Source organism: Nilaparvata lugens, chromosome 7 (genome assembly GCF_014356525.2).
Source record: "Nilaparvata lugens isolate BPH chromosome 7, ASM1435652v1, whole genome shotgun sequence".
In the NCBI taxonomy this organism is placed as follows: Eukaryota; Metazoa; Arthropoda; class Insecta; order Hemiptera; family Delphacidae; genus Nilaparvata; species Nilaparvata lugens.
In genome coordinates, this window is record NC_052510.1 from 40216062 (window position 1) to 40235313 (window position 19252).

Below are 19252 nucleotides of genomic sequence, written 5' to 3' on the forward strand. Positions count from 1 at the left end.
AGTCAAACATTTTTAGTCTATTAATTAATTCGAAGAAACCTTTGTAATAGTGTGATATTGAGAGGGTATTATTGTAGTTGTTTTTGTGTTTCTTATATTGTTTTTCAGGTTTTTGAACTGAAATGAACTTTAATTTTACTGTTTGTTGAACCCTGCGTTTTTAGTGTGAGAATTGACTCTGTCTTGTTTGAATTTGCTAACTTGTTGCTTAGTTGTCAAAATTAAAGCAATTTTCGTGCATTTTCCAAGTGCAGTTTCAATTTCATGTCGAAAAAGCCACTGTATTTGAAAATTGTATGAGCATTGACCTTTTTGCAGCTTTGGCTTTTCCACTGGAAGTTATGCTCAACGCTCGTGGAGGGGGAATAATTTTCAGTGAAAAGGCCACAGTTCGAATTGAGACGTAACTGGGAAAACATGTAATGGTGTGCGAGCCTCGGTCCTCTGAATGGGCCCATTTCCCATTCAGAGGGACAAATTGTCAAGTTTTCAGTTATCAGTAATTTTTATCTAGTTGAATAGGAAACCAAATTTTATATAGTTAGTAGGAGTAGAATCAGAAAATTATTTGTGCGTGTGAGTTCAAGTATAGTGAGTTTTATTAAAGCATATGTGAGTGTTTCTGAAGAGTCCAAGTTTGAATATTGTTAAAATGGTGAGTGCCGAACTTTTGTTGTTTTTCTTATTAAGCTCTTAATTTAATTTCATAGAATGACCGAGGCCCAAATTTAAATGCAGCAAGTTAGCAGGTTCCCAAAATGTGTAGATTGGTATTGAATATATTTTTGTTGTGAATCAATTGCTGAATCACTGACAGAATCCAAGGGCAGGGCAGTGGACTGTGGATGATAGTTGGTATAAATACCTACAAATAAATCTTTGAATTCTGTACATAAAAATACTGATAGCTTGAAGTGTGGTAAGTACGCCAATAAAAGACTAAATGAATCAACAATATAAGATTTAATAATAATAAGATGATAATAGTAGGCAGATGGCCACATACAAAAACAATTGTGTCAAGTATCTTGGGATCAATAAAATAATGATAGGCAGGTGGCCACATACAAACATTGAATCAAATATCTTGAGATCAATAAAATAATAATAGGCAGATGGCCACATACAAAAACAATGAGTCAAATCTTGGGAAAATTACAACATGTGAAATAATGTAAAGAACTACAAAATTTAAAAGAAATTAGGTCAATGACATTAATGACCATTGAAGTCTGACAATAAATGCAAAGGTAGTAATAATGAAACCTGAAATGAATATAAATTGAGTGCTATAATGAAAGTTATTACTAAGGTACAATAATACTGATTAAAAATGACAATAAGCTGTAAAAAAATGCTCAGCAAGTAACGTATAAAAATATATGTGGCATAGGCCTTCAGTGATTTGAATGTCAAAATAGACTTCGACCAAACAATTAATAGGCATTACTGGCCTTAAAATATCACTTAAGAGCTAAGGGTAGCTAATAAATACAATGAGGACAGTCCGGGTTGAATATAGGCGACATGGGCCTTCAATGAATTGAATATCAAGATAGACATCAATTAGAACGAGTAATAGGCAACAGTGGCCTTCAATGAATCACTTGTAAAGCCAAGGGTAGCTGTCAAATCCAAAGAATAATTGCTACAATTGAATACAATTATATAGGCGTCAGTGGCCTCAGAAAATCACTTGTGAAGTCAAGGGTAACTGTCAAATCCAAAGAATAATTGCTACAATTGAATACAATTATATAGGCGTCAGTGGCCTCAGAAAATCACTTGTGAAGTCAAGGGTAACTGTTAAATACAATGAGTTAATAGGCGTCGGTGGCCTTAGTGAATTGCATGTCAAGATAGACATTAATCAAATAATAAGTAGGCGTCAGTGGCCTCAGTGAATTGAATGTCAAGATAGACATTAATAAAACAATAAGTAGGCGTCAGTGGCCTCAGTGAATTGAATGTCAAGATAGACATTAATAAAACAATAAGTAGGCGTCAGTGGCCTCAGTGAATCACTTGTAAAGCCAAGGGTAGCTGTCAAATCCAATGAATTAATAGGCGTTGGTGGCCTTAGTGAATTGAATGTCAAGATAGACATTAATAAAACAATAATGATGCATACGTAAATGAAAATTGAAAAGAACGATTTACATAACCTGAATAAAATTTTGAAGAGGAGATGCGGCCAGGCAGACAGGCAATGACTCCGCAATACCAACAGGAACAGGACATCAGCAAGCGATGAAGTGATCTGGCCATGCGATGACAAGCATGGAAACGTCCACTACAGCAGGCGAATCCCCCAATGGAAAAGTAGGCTGGAGCAAGTAGAATTCCAAACGAATAATCCGATCTTCAAATTGTGGAATTTTTGGCTTGATTTCCAAACGGTAGAGATGATGCACTTGAAAGCTTGAGGTTCACGAGGTGATCCAATTGTAGAAAAATGGCAACTGAAGCTTACACGAGGTTGTAATTTTTGACAAAGCTTATCCAATTTTAACAGAGTAACTGAGTGAAGAACTCGATTAATAATTGAATCACACTGAAGAATGGAACAAACGAATTAATTTGAAGAATAATTCACACTTTAAAAAGGCTCTGTAGATCAAATGAATAGCGATGAAACGCTCACACGAGGTTGCAATTTTAGACAAAGTTTATCCAATTTTAACAGAGTAACTGAGTGAAGAACTCGATGAATAATTGAATCACACTGAAGAATAGAACAAACGAATTAATCTGAAGAATAATTCACACTTTAAAAAGGCTCTGTAGATCAAATGAATAGTGATGAAATGCTCACACGAGGTTGCAATTTTAGACAAAGTTTATCCAATTTTAACAGAGTAACTGAGTGAAGAACTCGATGAATAATTGAATCACACTGAAGAATAGAACAAACGAATTGATCTGAAGAATAATTCACACTTTAAAAACGTTTTGTAGATCAAAAAAATAGCGCTGAACGCTTACACGAGGTTGCAATTTTAGACAAAGTTTATCCAATTTTAACAGAGTAACTGAGTGAAAAACTCGATGAATAATTGAATCACACTGAAGAATGGAACAAACGAATTAATTTGAAGAATAATTCACACTTTAAAAACGTTTTGTAAGTCCGATGAATTCAGATGAAAGGTTTAGACCGAGCGCAGGAAGCACACTCGACTATCCACCATTGAAAAAGACACGGAGACGCTGCAAGCTACAATGAAAAAGGCAAGCTGCCAGATGTGTTAGAAACGTAGGCAAAGCGCTCGCAAACGAATGGTGAAAAAGTAACAAATATCTAAAAGGTAAGATGCCTAAAGACAAGATTAAATTCTAAAAAATCGAATAGCACAAATATTAAAATTGCAACGGCAAACAATCCGACGAAAAAATACGAATAAAAGTATAGAAAACCAGCTGACTAGGGCAGTGGCAAAGAACCGCGACTGTGACGTCACTGGTCAGCGCAGACGCACAAAAGACACAGCGCGCAGACAGACAGACAAAATGACGACATGATGTCTACGTAGTAGCGGAACGAATAACAAGTGAAACCGTTCTAATAAATGGTTTGTCAGATTTTACATAAACTGGGCCCCTTGTGTCATACGGGGGTATGGCACAATAAGAAAAAGTAAGAAATATGTAAAATCTGGCAAGGCAATTGGAAATTGAAAACTGGGCCCAATGAGAGAACCAGGGAAAAAAAAAACAATGAAACCTGAAAATACAACATGAACCATAAGAGCAAGGGGATTAACTAGAATCCTCATCAATGGGAAGAGGTGCTAAACTCGAAATAGCCCTCTTAAAGGTGCCGGAGGGAGTGAGAACAGTGACAACTCGAACCTTGTCGTCCTTACCGGGATGAACTTCAGTAATGCGCGCCAGCTTCCAAGTGGACTGCGCAGAACCAGGATCCTTCAAGATGACAACTGTACCGACCTTCAAATTTTCACAACTGTTTAACCATTTGCCTTTTTTCTGAAGAGTGGTTAAATATTCACGAGACCATCTATCCCAAAGCTCCTGGATAGAAACAGCAAGTTGATACCAACGTGAACGATGATCAATGTGTTTGGTGTTAGGCGGCAAGAAGGGTAATGATGTAAGTGGACGTCCAATCAAAAAATGACCTGGAGACAAGTAGGCAAGATCATGTGGATCTTCCGACAAGGGAACAAGAGGGCGCGAATTCAAGATGGCCTCGACCTGAGCAGCAAGAGTACAGGTTTCTTCAAAGTTAAATACCTTGTTGAATGTAACTACACGGAATATGCGTTTGAAATTTTTTACCGCATTCTCCCAGAGTCCACCGAAGTGCGGAGCCCGAGGGGGAATGAAGTGCCATTGGATGTTGAGTACAGACATAGTGTCATGAATATCTGATTTGAGACGATCAGAGGACAAAAATTCGTGGAGCTCACGTAGCTCATTGTTGGCACCAACGAAAGTTGTGGCGTTGTCCGAAAAAATGGAATGCGGGATGCCACGACGAGCAGAAAAACGAATCAGAGCGGCAATAAATGCCTTGGAAGTAAGTTCCGAGACAGTTTCAATATGAACGGCACGAGTTACCATACACACAAACAGCGACAAATATGCCTTAGAAAAAGTACGAGATTTGGGGCCGCCTACACGGATGGAAATAGGACCGGCGTAATCCAAACCACAATTATAAAAGGGAAAGTTAGCCTGAACGCGGGCCGCTGGTAAACTACCCATGATTTGCTCAGAGCGAAGAGCCGAAAAGCGAAAACACAATATGCAATGCCGCAATACACTTTTGATGGTGCGACGGGTGGAGGGAAACCAAAATCGTTGTCTTACACTGGCCATGGTGGCCTGCACCCCAGCATGACTTATACGACGATGGTGAGCAACAATCAATGCCCGAGTGAATTTGTGATTGCTGGGCAACAATATTTGATGTTTGTAATCAAATGAAGCATTTGCGTTTTGCAAACAGCCACCAACTCTGAGCAGAGAATCTGAATGAACAAATGGTGACAAGGCTTTAATAGAACTATTAGGCAATAGCTCCTGATTTTGACGCAATGCTTTAAGTTCGGCAGAGAAAGCCTCTTCTTGAATAGATTTGAAGATACAATTTTCAGCTTCTGAAATTTCAGAGATAGTTAATTGACCAAAACGCGGAGTGACTGAATTTTGTTTTTTACAATTATGAATGAACCGTAGAACATATGCTGTTGTATGAACGATTTTGTGATAGGTGGAGCAACTATTGATTATACCTCAAATAACATCATTATGAGAAGAAGTGGTAGCTAATACCTGAACTGATTGAGAACTGTTTTCCTGAACTGATTTCTGAACTGATTTCTCTAACTGATGAGAGACATCATTTGAAGTTAGAAAATTCGACGTGACCCTACAGGGAGCGGCCACAGGTGAAGCGGGGAGGCACGAACGAGGTGCTGCAATAGGACGAATAGCTTTACAAGGACCAAATATGACCCAACCTAGACTGGTTTTCTGAAGGATGGGAGCGTTTTGAGCTAGATACAATTTGCCAGGCTGAAGAACAGATGCAAATATGCCAGCACCAAGTAACAGATCTACAGGCTTAGGCTGATCAAACAATGGATCCGCTAATTTGAGTTCAACAGGAATTGAAATTTTGGAAAGATCAATGTTCACACTAGGAACATTAGCTGATATGCTATCAACTACAATACAATTTTCTTCAACCGACCACGAACGATCAGATGAAGACAAGCAAACCGAATGAGAAATAGATGATTTGGTCTTATTCTCACCTACACTATGAATCAAAGTGTCAGAATACAAGGTAACAAGTGACAATTTTTCAGCCAACCTAGTTGACATCAAATTACAATCAGAGCAAGAGTCTAAAAGCGCGGTTGCTTTAATAAATTCCCCACTAGAAGTTTGAACCAAAACTTCGGCAGTAGGTAACAAAGCGACAGTTGATTGCTGTTGCAAACACAGTGACGAAGTAGAGCTCATCGTGACATGAGAGTTCTTCTGAGGCTGTTCTGCATGAGAAACAGCTTGCTTAGTTGTTTCCGTATTCTGAACCATGACGGAATTCAAAACAGCATTCTTACCCTTGGAGGGAGCAAAAGATTGAGAATGAATAAGATTTGAAGTTACCTTATCCTTAGAAGTAGGCTGAGTGTCCCGTGATTGAGGATACGACCTGTGAAGAACAGTGTGGTGACTCTTACCACAAAGTGTACACGATTTGTCCGAACAAACATGATTGGGTGCAAAAGGCTTGAGGCAATTATAACATAACCTTTTGTCACGGACAGCGTTCCAACGATCAGTAACCTGTAACTTCAATAATTCATTACAACGATTTGGAAAATGGCCAACAGAATTACAAAAACTACAAGGTGACATAGAAGAGGTAGTAACCTGCATCCTAGCTTGAACATTCGATTGATTTTGGTTGAACTTCGGCTTGCTATGAGCACCAACCGAGTTGGATGTACCTTGCTGTACATTTCCTTGATGATGGTTAGCTGAGCTTGAAGCAACAGCTTCCATGATTTTGCATTGTGATTCCAAAAAATTCCAAAATTTATCAATGGTGGGAATGTCGTGTATACCAACACTCTTTTCCCATTCTCGAACAGTAGCAGTATCCAACTGCAACAACATTTTGTGCATATACAACAAGTCCTTGATTTGGACTCCAAGTTGAAGCGCTTCGAGTGCGGTGATGTGGGACTTGCAAAAGTCAATGAATGCCCGTAATGATTGCGGACAGTTACGCTTTATGGTAGGCGGAGATTCAATTGCTGTGACGTGCCTGGCAGCAATTAATCTCTTGTTGTCATACCTCTCCCTTAAGAGGTTCCATGCAAGCTGAAAACCATTTTCGTCAGCTTCAATGTGTTCCACTCTAGCAAGAGCTTCACCACTGAGTGATTGACGAAGATAGAAAAATTTCAATGAATCATTAATGTTATCTTGATTACCAATAATATTAGTAGAAGCACTTGAGAATGCTTGCCATTTTGAAAGCTCCCCATTGAAGCGTGGAAGCGGAATCTGAGGCAACTGAAAATTTGCCAAAGGTGCGTTTTGAGATGTTGGCCGCTGGGAAGCACCAGCAGTGGCCTCATTGATGCGTTGTCTGCTTTCAAAAGCAGTTAATGCAGCGTTTGCCTTAGAGGTAATGGAGATAAACTTATTGAGTATCTCAAAATGAGTTGAAGTGTTCTGCGCTTGCAACTCTGAATTCCATAGTTGTTGATGTATCTTATCATACTTAATTCTAAGTAAACCTAGTTCGTTTTTTACAGTCAATAATTGATAATAAGTGGCTTCAGTGTCCACAACAAAATCGTTATAGCTGGTTATGAACCAATCTATTTCCTGGTGTAAATTGTCTCTTGCATTGAAAAGAGCAGAAGGCTCAGGAAGTGAATCTTCCTCATGATCAGACATGCTTAAAAATTAACAGAAAAACCTGAGTGAATGACACGATAGTGCACTGTAGCAATGCGATTGCTGCGCCAATAAGCAACCTTGGGCGCTGGTCCAGTACGCAGAGAGGCACGCCTGTGTGTTTGAGGCAAGTTGTATCAAGCTTGCTGTGCGGCGAGTCAAGTAGCGAGCTCGCAAGGCGGTGTAGTTTGCCGTGTGTTGCTTTCTCAATGCGCAATAGCCGTCTGTGACCAGTTCAGTGCGGTTCAGTCTCTCAGGGTACAAGATAGTTGATAGCTGGTGCATACACGTCGCAGCGTGCTTTGAGTTGCAGCCAGTACTGAAAATTTGAAACAAGTGTGTGAATGCTTAATATTAAACAATATAAACATACAAAAGTACAATGAAATAAAATATACTCTAGAGTGGGACCTAATCATTGGCATCAAGCTAGACTATTAGGCACATGGTCACTGAAACCCCAAGGTTCAATGGACCAAGAAATGGGTAATAAAAATTAACAATTATCCTAGGTAACGCTAGATCAAAAAATGAACGGGCCGGAGGACCAATTTTTATAATTGGTCCAATTAACAATTATCCTAGGAAAACACTGGGTCAAAAATGAACGGGCTGGAGGACCAATTTTTACAATTGGTCCAATTAACAATTATCCTAAGTGAACACTGGATCAAGAAATCTGGCCCGGATGAACCAATTTTTATGACAGAATCCAAGGGCAGGGCAGTGGACTGTGGATGATAGTTGGTATAAATACCTACAAATAAATCTTTGAATTCTGTACATAAAAATACTGATAGCTTGAAGTGTGGTAAGTACGCCAATAAAAGACTAAATGAATCAACAATATAAGATTTAATAATAATAAGATGATAATAGTAGGCAGATGGCCACATACAAAAACAATTGTGTCAAGTATCTTGGGATCAATAAAATAATGATAGGCAGGTGGCCACATACAAACATTGAATCAAATATCTTGAGATCAATAAAATAATAATAGGCAGATGGCCACATACAAAAACAATGAGTCAAATCTTGGGAAAATTACAATATGTGAAATAATGTAAAGAACTACAAAATTTAAAAGAAATTAGGTCAATGACATTAATGACCATTGAAGTCTGACAATAAATGCAAAGGTAGTAATAATGAAACCTGAAATGAATATAAATTGAGTGCTATAATGAAAGTTATTACTAAGGTACAATAATACTGATTAAAAATGACAATAAGCTGTAAAAAATGCTCAGCAAGTAACGTATAAAAATATATGTGGCATAGGCCTTCAGTGATTTGAATGTCAAAATAGACTTCGACCAAACAATTAATAGGCGTTACTGGCCTTAAAATATCACTTAAGAGCTAAGGGTAGCTAATAAATACAATGAGGACAGTCCGGGTTGAATATAGGCGACATGGGCCTTCAATGAATTGAATATCAAGATAGACATCAATTAGAACGAGTAATAGGCAACAGTGGCCTTCAATGAATCACTTGTAAAGCCAAGGGTAGCTGTCAAATCCAAAGAATAATTGCTACAATTGAATACAATTATATAGGCGTCAGTGGCCTCAGAAAATCACTTGTGAAGTCAAGGGTAACTGTCAAATCCAAAGAATAATTGCTACAATTGAATACAATTATATAGGCGTCAGTGGCCTCAGAAAATCACTTGTGAAGTCAAGGGTAACTGTTAAATACAATGAGTTAATAGGCGTCGGTGGCCTTAGTGAATTGCATGTCAAGATAGACATTAATCAAATAATAAGTAGGCGTCAGTGGCCTCAGTGAATTGAATGTCAAGATAGACATTAATAAAACAATAAGTAGGCGTCAGTGGCCTCAGTGAATTGAATGTCAAGATAGACATTAATAAAACAATAAGTAGGCGTCAGTGGCCTCAGTGAATCACTTGTAAAGCCAAGGGTAGCTGTCAAATCCAATGAATTAATAGGCGTTGGTGGCCTTAGTGAATTGAATGTCAAGATAGACATTAATAAAACAATAATGATGCATACGTAAATGAAAATTGAAAAGAACGATTTACATAACCTGAATAAAATTTTGAAGAGGAGATGCGGCCAGGCAGACAGGCAATGACTCCGCAATACCAACAGGAACAGGACATCAGCAAGCGATGAAGTGATCTGGCCATGCGATGACAAGCATGGAAACGTCCACTACAGCAGGCGAATCCCCCAATGGAAAAGTAGGCTGGAGCGAGTAGAATTCCAAACGAATAATCCGATCTTCAAATTGTGGAATTTTTGGCTTGATTTCCAAACGGTAGAGATGATGCACTTGAAAGCTTGAGGTTCACGAGGTGATCCAATTGTAGAAAAATGGCAACTGAAGCTTACACGAGGTTGTAATTTTTGACAAAGCTTATCCAATTTTAACAGAGTAACTGAGTGAAGAACTCGATTAATAATTGAATCACACTGAAGAATGGAACAAACGAATTAATTTGAAGAATAATTCACACTTTAAAAAGGCTCTGTAGATCAAATGAATAGCGATGAAACGCTCACACGAGGTTGCAATTTTAGACAAAGTTTATCCAATTTTAACAGAGTAACTGAGTGAAGAACTCGATGAATAATTGAATCACACTGAAGAATAGAACAAACGAATTAATCTGAAGAATAATTCACACTTTAAAAAGGCTCTGTAGATCAAATGAATAGTGATGAAATGCTCACACGAGGTTGCAATTTTAGACAAAGTTTATCCAATTTTAACAGAGTAACTGAGTGAAGAACTCGATGAATAATTGAATCACACTGAAGAATAGAACAAACGAATTGATCTGAAGAATAATTCACACTTTAAAAACGTTTTGTAGATCAAAAAAATAGCGCTGAACGCTTACATGAGGTTGCAATTTTAGACAAAGTTTATCCAATTTTAACAGAGTAACTGAGTGAAAAACTCGATGAATAATTGAATCACACTGAAGAATGGAACAAACGAATTAATTTGAAGAATAATTCACACTTTAAAAACGTTTTGTAAGTCCGATGAATTCAGATGAAAGGTTTAGACCGAGCGCAGGAAGCACACTCGACTATCCACCATTGAAAAAGACACGGAGACGCTGCAAGCTACAATGAAAAAGGCAAGCTGCCGGATGTGTTAGAAACGTAGGCAAAGCGCTCGCAAACGAATGGTGAAAAAGTAACAAATATCTAAAAGGTAAGATGCCTAAAGACAAGATTAAATTCTAAAAAATCGAATAGCACAAATATTAAAATTGCAACGGCAAACAATCCGACGAAAAAATATGAATAAAAGTATAGAAAACCAGCTGACTAGGGCAGTGGCAAAGAACCGCAACTGTGACGTCACTGGTCAGCGCAGACGCACAAAAGACACAGCGCGCAGACAGACAGACATGATGACGACATGATGTCTACGTAGTAGCGGAACGAATAACAAGTGAAACCGTTCTAATAAATGGTTTGTCAGATTTTACATAAACTGGGCCCCTTGTGTCATACGGGGGTATGGCACAATAAGAAAAAGTAAGAAATATGTAAAATCTGGCAAGGCAATTGGAAATTGAAAACTGGGCCCAATGAGAGAACCAGGGAAAAAAAAAACAATGAAACCTGAAAATACAACATGAACCATAAGAGCAAGGGGATTAACTAGAATCCTCATCAATGGGAAGAGGTGCTAAACTCGAAATAGCCCTCTTAAAGGTGCCGGAGGGAGTGAGAACAGTGACAACTCGAACCTTGTCGTCCTTACCGGGATGAACTTCAGTAATGTGCGCCAGCTTCCAAGTGGACTGCGCGGAACCAGGATCCTTCAAGATGACAACCGTACCGACCTTCAAATTTTCACAACTGTTTAACCATTTGCCTTTTTTCTGAAGAGTGGTTAAATATTCACGAGACCATCTATCCCAAAGCTCCTGGATAGAAACAGCAAGTTGATACCAACGTGAACGATGATCAATGTGTTTGGTGTTAGGCGGCAAGAAGGGTAATGACGTAAGTGGACGTCCAATCAAAAAATGACCTGGAGACAAGTAGGCAAGATCATGTGGATCTTCCGACAAGGGAACAAGAGGGCGCGAATTCAAGATGGCCTTGACCTGAGCAGCAAGAGTACAGGTTTCTTCAAAGTTAAATACCTTGTTGAATGTAACTACACGGAATATGCATTTGAAATTTTTTACCGCATTCTCCCAGAGTCCACCGAAGTGCGGAGCCCGAGGGGGAATGAAGTGCCATTGGATGTTGAGTACAGACATAGTGTCATGAATATCTGATTTGAGACGATCAGAGGACAAAAATTCGTGGAGCTCACGTAGCTCATTGTTGGCACCAACGAAAGTTGTGGCGTTGTCCGAAAAAATGGAATGCGGGATGCCACGACGAGCAGAAAAACGAATCAGAGCGGCAATAAATGCCTTGGAAGTAAGTTCCGAGACAGTTTCAATATGAACGGCACGAGTTACCATACACACAAACAGCGACAAATATGCCTTAGAAAAAGTACGAGATTTGGGGCCGCCTACACGGATGGAAATAGGACCGGCGTAATCCAAACCACAATTATAAAAGGGAAAGTTAGCCTGAACGCGGGCCGCTGGTAAACTACCCATGATTTGCTCAGAGCGAAGAGCCGAAAAGCGAAAACACAATATGCAATGCCGCAATACACTTTTGATGGTGCGACGGGTGGAGGGAAACCAAAATCGTTGTCTTACACTGGCCATGGTGGCCTGCACCCCAGCATGACTTATACGACGATGGTGAGCAACAATCAATGCCCGAGTGAATTTGTGATTGCTGGGCAACAATATTTGATGTTTGTAATCAAATGAAGCATTTGCGTTTTGCAAACAGCCACCAACTCTGAGCAGAGAATCTGAATGAACAAATGGTGACAAGGCTTTAATAGAACTATTAGGCAATAGCTCCTGATTTTGACGCAATGCTTTAAGTTCGGCAGAGAAAGCCTCTTCTTGAATAGATTTGAAGATACAATTTTCAGCTTCTGAAATTTCAGAGATAGTTAATTGACCAAAACGCGGAGTGACTGAATTTTGTTTTTTACAATTATGAATGAACCGTAGAACATATGCTGTTGTACGAACGATTTTGTGATAGGTGGAGCAACTATTGATTATACCTCAAATAACATCATTATGAGAAGAAGTGGTAGCTAATACCTGAACTGATTGAGAACTGTTTTCCTGAACTGATTTCTGAACTGATTTCTCTAACTGATGAGAGACATCATTTGAAGTTAGAAAATTCGACGTGACCCTACAGGGAGAGGCCACAGGTGAAGCGGGGAGGCATGAACGAGGTGCTGCAATAGGACGAATAGCTTTACAAGGACCAAATATGACCCAACCTAGACTGGTTTTCTGAAGGATGGGAGCGTTTTGAGCTAGATACAATTTGCCAGGCTGAAGAACAGATGCAAATATGCCAGCACCAAGTAACAGATCTACAGGCTTAGGCTGATCAAACAATGGATCCGCTAATTTGAGTTCAACAGGAATTGAAATTTTGGAAAGATCAATGTTCACACTAGGAACATTAGCTGATATGCTATCAACTACAATACAATTTTCTTCAACCGACCACGAACGATCAGATGAAGACAAGCAAACCGAATGAGAAATAGATGATTTGGTCTTATTCTCACCTACACTATGAATCAAAGTGTCAGAATACAAGGTAACAAGTGACAATTTTTCAGCCAACCTAGTTGACATCAAATTACAATCAGAGCAAGAGTCTAAAAGCGCGGTTGCTTTAATAAATTCCCCACTAGAAGTTTGAACCAAAACTTCGGCAGTAGGTAACAAAGCAACAGTTGATTGCTGTTGCAAACACAGTGACGAAGTAGAGCTCATCGTGACATGAGAGTTCTTCTGAGGCTGTTCTGCATGAGAAACAGCTTGCTTAGTTGTTTCCGTATTCTGAACCATGACGGAATTCAAAACAGCATTCTTACCCTTGGAGGGAGCAAAAGATTGAGAATGAATAAGATTTGAAGTTACCTTATCCTTAGAAGTAGGCTGAGTGTCCCGTGATTGAGGATATGACCTGTGAAGAACAGTGTGGTGACTCTTACCACAAAGTGTACACGATTTGTCCGAACAAACATGATTGGGTGCAAAAGGCTTGAGGCAGTTATAACATAACCTTTTGTCACGGACAGCGTTCCAACGATCAGTAACCTGTAACTTCAATAATTCATTACAACGATTTGGAAAATGGCCAACAGAATTACAAAAACTACAAGGTGACATAGAAGAGGTAGTAACCTGCATCCTAGCTTGAACATTCGATTGATTTTGGTTGAACTTCGGCTTGCTATGAGCACCAACCGAGTTGGATGTACCTTGCTGTACATTTCCTTGATGATGGTTAGCTGAGCTTGAAGCAACAGCTTCCATGATTTTGCATTGTGATTCCAAAAAATTCCAAAATTTATCAATGGTGGGAATGTCGTGTATACCAACACTCTTTTCCCATTCTCTAACAGTAGCAGTATCCAACTGCAACAACATTTTGTGCATATACAACAAGTCCTTGATTTGGACTCCAAGTTGAAGTGCTTCGAGTGCGGTGATGTGGGACTTGCAAAAGTCAATGAATGCCCGTAATGATTGCGGACAGTTACGCTTTATGGTAGGCGGAGATTCAATTGCTGTGATGTGCCTGGCAGCAATTAATCTCTTGTTGTCATACCTCTCCCTTAAGAGGTTCCATGCAAGCTGAAAACCATTTTCGTCAGCTTCAATGTGTTCCACTCTAGCAAGAGCTTCACCACTGAGTGATTGACGAAGATAGAAAAATTTCAATGAATCATTAATGTTATCTTGATTACCAATAATATTAGTAGAAGCACTTGAGAATGCTTGCCATTTTGAAAGCTCCCCATTGAAGCGTGGAAGCGGAATCTGAGGCAACTGAAAATTTGCCAAAGGTGCGTTTTGAGATGTTGGCCGCTGAGAAGCACCAGCAGTGGCCTCATTGATGCGTTGTCTGCTTTCAAAAGCAGTTAATGCAGCGTTTGCCTTAGAGGTAATGGAGATAAACTTATTGAGTATCTCAAAATGAGTTGAAGTGTTCTGCGCTTGCAACTCTGAATTCCATAGTTGTTGATGTATCTTATCATACTTAATTCTAAGTAAACCAAGTTCGTTTTTTACAGTCAATAATTGATAATAAGTGGCTTCAGTGTCCACAACAAAATCGTTATAGCTGGTTATGAACCAATCTATTTCCTGGTGTAAATTGTCTCTTGCATTGAAAAGAGCAGAAGGCTCAGGAAGTGAATCTTCCTCATGATCAGACATGCTTAAAAATTAACAGAAAAACCTGAGTGAATGACACGATAGTGCACTGTAGCAATGCGATTGCTGCGCCAATAAGCAACCTTGGGCGCTGGTCCAGTACGCAGAGAGGCACGCCTGTGGGTTTGAGGCAAGTTGTATCAAGCTTGCTGTGCGGCGAGTCAAGTAGCGAGCTCGCAAGGCGGTGTAGTTTGCCGTGTGTTGCTTTCTCAATGCGCAATAGCCGTCTGTGACCAGTTCAGTGCGGTTCAGTCTCTCAGGGTACAAGATAGTTGATAGCTGGTGCATACACGTCGCAGCGTGCTTTGAGTTGCAGCCAGTACTGAAAATTTGAAACAAGTGTGTGAATGCTTAATATTAAACAATATAAACATACAAAAGTACAATGAAATAAAATATACTCTAGAGTGGGACCTAATCATTGGCATCAAGCTAGACTATTAGACACATGGTCACTGAAACCCCAAGGTTCAATGGACCAAGAAATGGGTAATAAAAATTAACAATTATCCTAGGTAACGCTAGATCAAAAAATGAACGGGCCGGAGGACCAATTTTTATAATTGGTCCAATTAACAATTATCCTAGGAAAACACTGGGTCAAAAATGAACGGGCTGGAGGACCAATTTTTACAATTGGTCCAATTAACAATTATCCTAAGTGAACACTGGATCAAGAAATCTGGCCCGGATGAACCAATTTTTATGACAGAATCCAAGGGCAGGGCAGTGGACTGTGATGATAGTTGGTATAAATACCTACAAATAAATCTTTGAATTCTGTACATAAAAATACTGATAGCTTGAAGTGTGGTAAGTACGCCAATAAAAGACTAAATGAATCAACAATATAAGATTTAATAATAATAAGATGATAATAGTAGGCAGATGGCCACATACAAAAACAATTGTGTCAAGTATCTTGGGATCAATAAAATAATGATAGGCAGGTGGCCACATACAAACATTGAATCAAATATCTTGAGATCAATAAAATAATAATAGGCAGATGGCCACATACAAAAACAATGAGTCAAATCTTGGGAAAATTACAACATGTGAAATAATGTAAAGAACTACAAAATTTAAAAGAAATTAGGTCAATGACATTAATGACCATTGAAGTCTGACAATAAATGCAAAGGTAGTAATAATGAAACCTGAAATGAATATAAATTGAGTGCTATAATGAAAGTTATTACTAAGGTACAATAATACTGATTAAAAATGACAATAAGCTGTAAAAAAATGCTCAGCAGGTAACGTATAAAAATATATGCGGCATAGGCCTTCAGTGATTTGAATGTCAAAATAGACTTCGACCAAACAATTAATAGGCGTTACTGGCCTTAAAATATCACTTAAGAGCTAAGGGTAGCTAATAAATACAATGAGGACAGTCCGGGTTGAATATAGGCGACATGGGCCTTCAATGAATTGAATATCAAGATAGACATCAATTAGAACGAGTAATAGGCGACAGTGGCCTTCAATGAATCACTTGTAAAGCCAAGGGTAGCTGTCAAATCCAAAGAATAATTGCTACAATTGAATACAATTATATAGGCGTCAGTGGCCTCAGAAAATCACTTGTGAAGTCAAGGGTAACTGTCAAATCCAAAGAATAATTGCTACAATTGAATACAATTATATAGGCGTCAGTGGCCTCAGAAAATCACTTGTGAAGTCAAGGGTAACTGTTAAATACAATGAGTTAATAGGCGTCGGTGGCCTTAGTGAATTGCATGTCAAGATAGACATTAATCAAATAATAAGTAGGCGTCAGTGGCCTCAGTGAATTGAATGTCAAGATAGACATTAATAAAACAATAAGTAGGCGTCAGTGGCCTCAGTGAATTGAATGTCAAGATAGACATTAATAAAACAATAAGTAGGCATCAGTGGCCTCAGTGAATCACTTGTAAAGCCAAGGGTAGCTGTCAAATCCAATGAATTAATAGGCGTTGGTGGCCTTGGTGAATTGAATGTCAAGATAGACATTAATAAAACAATAATGATGCATACGTAAATGAAAATTGAAAAGAACGATTTACATAACCTGAATAAAATTTTGAAGAGGAGATGCAGCCAGGCAGACAGGCAATGACTCCGCAATACCAACAGGAACAGGACATCAGCAAGCGATGAAGTGATCTGGCCATGCGATGACAAGCATGGAAACGTCCCCTACAGCAGGCGAATCCCCCAATGGAAAAGTAGGCTGGAGCGAGTAGAATTCCAAACAAATAATCCGATCTTCAAATTGTGGAATTTTTGGCTTGATTTCCAAACGGTAGAGATGATGCACTTGAAAGCTTGAGGTTCACGAGGTGAAGCCAATTGTAGAAAAATGGCAACTGAAGCTTACACGAGGTTGTAATTTTTGACAAAGCTTATCCAATTTTAACAGAGTAACTGAGTGAAGAACTCGATGAATAATTGAATCACACTGAAGAATGGAACAAACGAATTAATTTGAAGAATAATTCACACTTTAAAAAGGCTCTGTAGATCAAATGAATAGCGATGAAACGCTCACACGAGGTTGCAATTTTAGACAAAGTTTATCCAATTTTAACAGAGTAACTGAGTGAAGAACTCGATGAATAATTGAATCACACTGAAGAATAGAACAAACGAATTAATCTGAAGAATAATTCACACTTTAAAAAGGCTCTGTAGATCAAATGAATAGCGATGAAACGCTCACACGAGGTTGCAATTTTAGACAAAGTTTATCCAATTTTAACAGAGTAACTGAGTGAAGAACTCGATGAATAATTGAATTACACTGAAGAATAGAACAAACGAATTAATCTGAAGAATAATTCACACTTTAAAAACGTTTTGTAGATCAAAAAAATAGCGCTGAACGCTTACACGAGGTTGCAATTTTAGACTAAGTTTATCCAATTTTAACAGAGTAACTGAGTGAAAAACTCGATGAATAATTGAATCACACTGAAGAATGGAACAAACGAATTAATTTGAAGAATAATTCACACTTTAAAAACGTTTTGTAAGTCCGATGAATTGAGATGAAAGGTTTAGACCGAGCGCAGGAAGCACACTCGACTATCCACCATTGAAAAAGACATGGAGACGCTGCAAGCTACAATGAAAAAGGCAAGCTGCCGGATGTGTTAGAAACGTAGGCAAAGCGCTCGCAAACGAATGGTGAAAAAGTAACAAATATCTAAAAGGTAAGATGCCTAAAGACAAGATTAAATTCTAAAAAATCGAATAGCACAAATATTAAAATTGCAACGGCAAACAATCCGACGAAAAAATACGAATAAAAGTATAGAAAACCAGCTGACTAGGGCAGTGGCAAAGAACCGCGACTGTGACGTCACTGGTCAGCGCAGACGCACAAAAGACACAGCGCGCAGACAGACAGACATGATGACGACATGATGTCTACGTAGTAGCGGAACGAATAACAAGTGAAACCGTTCCAATAAATGGTTTGTCAGATTTTACAATCACTTTGTTCTGTTTGAAAATTTGACATGTTGCCTGACTTTTATTTGTTCGTTCTACCTATTTAGAGTTCAGTAAACCTGAAGTTGAATTTTATTAGTATTTTTTCATTGAAGTTCCTGGCTCGTAGTTGCTAGTTGCTAAAATAGGTGACAATTAGATAATGATGATAATCTGTGCATTTGAATGAACGAATCCACTAAAAGCTCCCAACCAATAGAGGATTCAAATACCGGTAGATGAATTGATAGCAGGAAACTTTAGCAAATATTATAGAAAAGAAGAAACAACCCCCTCTGTTTACATTGGTGGCCAGCGGTGGGATAGTCTGCAAGAATGACTATCGAATCACATGTATTCTTATATATTTTATGTTCTGAAGATTAATCAAATAGAGACAAAGATATCTCCGGTTACAGAATTATGTCAGGTGTGGTGTAGGGTTAAAGATATCTCCACCGGTTACACCTTTTTGTTTTACATGCATTTCCAATACTTTTTTCTATATTCATCAGTTTATTTGACAAAAAATAAAACAACAAATTTGGTTTTATTCCTAGTATACTGTGATTGTTTCTATGCTAATTGAAAATTTAGGCCTACTTTATTAGCATCTAAAATAAAAAAACATAGTTGAAGAACAAATGAATCCTTATTCAAAAAAGAATAAATACAAATGATTAATAATTTCTGTGTTATCATCATGAGATGACATAATTTATTTTAGGAACCAACTTTATTTCAGTAGCCTACTTTTATTTTGAAAAATATGATATTGTTATCAGCTGAATTGTGATTAATTTTTGAAACATTTACGTTTTAAATAAATAATCGTTCAATTTAAAATATTATAATAATTATTTAGCATATTTTACTGTTTGCTTATCATATTATGATCATAATTATGATACAATTAATATAAATGTTTCTTCATAGATTTCTTTGCATCATTTCTGAAATTCCCACACTTACATGATTTGAAATGTTAT